A 2,874-nucleotide genomic window follows, 5' to 3' on the forward strand; every position below is an offset into this window, starting at 1 on the left:
TGATGAAGCAGTGAGAAAGCACACACTACGAGACACTCAGGGAGTGCAGTGGTCCAACCCTTAGTTGTGAAGGTCCAAGTGAAAGCCACTGGAAAGGGCACTGCAGGCAGAGGGAATGGCATATCCAAAGGCACAGAGGCATGGACAATAAGACAACTTTTAAAAATTCCTCTCTAGAACTGGCTTTGAGGAAGTTTTAGAGTTGTTCCACTATAGGCATTCTTTATTCTAGCCAAAAAGTGCATCTCTCACCTCACTCCCCTCAGCAGAATTTAGCACCAGATTTCCTTTGGCTGTTTCCAAAACCCAAATACGTTTTCAGAGAGTGAGAATTTGTCATTCCTGAGACCAACTCCTCAAACCAAAGGGGAGCTCCCCAAGACGTTGATAGAGGCAACATCTCTGTCAAGGGGACTACTTCTCGTCACAGCAGGCACTTGGATGTATGAAACCATTTAAATTTCCATCTCATTTCTCCATAACACTTTATAGGGAACAATGAGCGCCAACTTTTTTCTCTTGAAACATGCCCACATTCTGCCTTGGAGGATGCCAGAAGTTGAATTTCAAAAAATGAAGGCCAAAAAAAAAAAAAAAAAATCCAAAGCATCCAGACAGAAAAAGGAGGTTATCTTCAAAGGAACAAAACTCAAGGTGACCTCAGACTCTGCAATATTAAACACAAGCAGACAGTGGAACCAGGTCATGAATCCTAAGCCAGCCAAGTCATTGTCCACATGTAGAGGCAACAGAATGTCATTCTCTCTTTCACAGGGGTTCTGAAAATTATATCACCCACATGCCCTTTTTGAAAAAAGCATTTGAAGATACATCAACTGCCTCGAGAGAAATTAAAATACAAAATTCAAACTGGGGAAGTTGAGGTATCATTAAAGAATTGAAAGTGAGCAGTAAACCAGTTAAGTGTAAAAAATAAATTATCGTTGGGGAATTCCCTGGTGGCCCAGTAGTTAGGACTCCGCACTTTCACTGCCGTGGCCCAGGTTCAATCCCTGGTGGGGAACTAAGACTGGCAAGCTACATGGCATGGCCAATAAATAAATAAATAATTGTAAATGTGTTTTAAAATTGGATGTTAGCCATTTATATGAAATTCCAGAATAGGCAAAATTAATCTATGGTGAAAGAAATCAAAACAATATTTGTTTCTGGGAGGACAGAGGTTGACTGGGAAGGGTTAAAAAGAAACATAGAGGGCTTCCCTGGTGGCACAGTGGTTGGGAGTCCGCCTGCCGATGCAGGGGACGCGGGTTCGTGCCCCGGTCCGGGAAGATCCCACATGCCGCGGAGCGGATGGGCCCGTGAGCCATGGCCGCTGGGCCTGTGCGTCCGGAGCCTGTGCTCCGCAGCGGGGGGTGGGGGTGGGGCCGCATCCGTGAGAGGCCCGCGTATTGCAAAAAAAAAAAAAAAGAAACCTAGAGTGATATCAATGTCTCTATCTTATAAAGGCGTTTTGTTCCACAGGTGTGCACATTGTCAAACTTGCTGAATTGTACACTTAAGGTCAGTACATTTCACTGTATGTAATGATGTCAATAAAAATGAATATCTTGAGTTTTCTAATCTATGAATATGGTATAATCTCTGTTTTTTAGGTCTTCTTTAATTCCTCTCAGCAATGTTTTATAAATTTCGGTGTACAGGTTTGGCATGTCTTTTATCAGATTTATCTCTATTCCATGTTTTTATGCTATTTTTTTTAAAGGTTTACTTTTTTTTTGTAAATTTATTTATTTATTTTTGGCTGTGTTGGCTCTTCGTTGCTGCACAAGGGCTTTCTCTAGCTGAGGTGAGCAGGGGCTACTCTTCATTGTGGTGCACGGGCTTCTCATTGCGGCGGCTTCTTTTGTTGTTGCAGAGCACGGGCTCTAGGCACGTGGGCTTCAGCAGTTGTGGCACACGGGCTTCAGTGGTTGTAGCTCATGGGCTCCAGAGCACAGGCTCAGCAGTTGTGGTGCATGAGCTTAGTTGCTCCAGAGCATGTGGGATCCTCCCAGACTAGGGCCCAAACCCATGCCCCCTGCACTGGCAGGCGGATTCTTAACCACTGCGCCAACAGGGGAGCCCCAATTGATTTTTATGTATTGCTCTTGTATCCTGAAATCTTGTTGAACTCACTTATCAGTTCTAGTAGTTTTTTTGGAGATTCCATCAAATTTTCTATATAAATGATCATGTCATATGTGAATAAACACAGTTTTACTTCTTCGCTCCCAATCTGGATGCCTTCTATTTCTTTTTCTTGTCTTATTGCACTGACCAGAACCTCCAATATGATGTTGAATAGGTGATAAGAGTGGACAACCCTGCCTCATTCCCAGTGTTAGAGTGAAAGCATTTAGTATTTCACTATAAAGTGTGCTGTTAGCTATAGGATTTTTGTAGATGTTCTTTTTCAGGTAGAGGATCTTCCATTCTACTCCTAGTTTGTTGAGAGATTTTATCAAAACTGAACATAGGATTTGTAACAAATTAATCATTAGGGAAATGCAAATAAAATGCTAATGAGGTACCACTATATGCCTACTAGAATAGGTAAAATTAAAAAGACTGACCATACCAAGTATTGGTGAGGATATGAAGCAACCATAACTCTCATTCAGTACTGGTGGGCATGTAGTACAACCACTTTGGAAAACAGTTTGGCGGTTCCTTAAAAAGTTAAGAAGGTATCTACCCAAGAGAAATGAAAATACATGTCCACACAAAACCTTGTACATAAATGTTCATAGCTGCTTTATTTGTCATATCCAAACACTGGAAACAACCCAAATGTCCAACAGGTGAATGGACAGACAATGGTGGTATATTCATACCACACACCAGCAATAAAAAGAAATGAACTATTGACAT

This window comes from Pseudorca crassidens, chromosome 2, assembly GCF_039906515.1.
Source record: "Pseudorca crassidens isolate mPseCra1 chromosome 2, mPseCra1.hap1, whole genome shotgun sequence".
Classification (NCBI taxonomy): Eukaryota; Metazoa; Chordata; class Mammalia; order Artiodactyla; family Delphinidae; genus Pseudorca; species Pseudorca crassidens.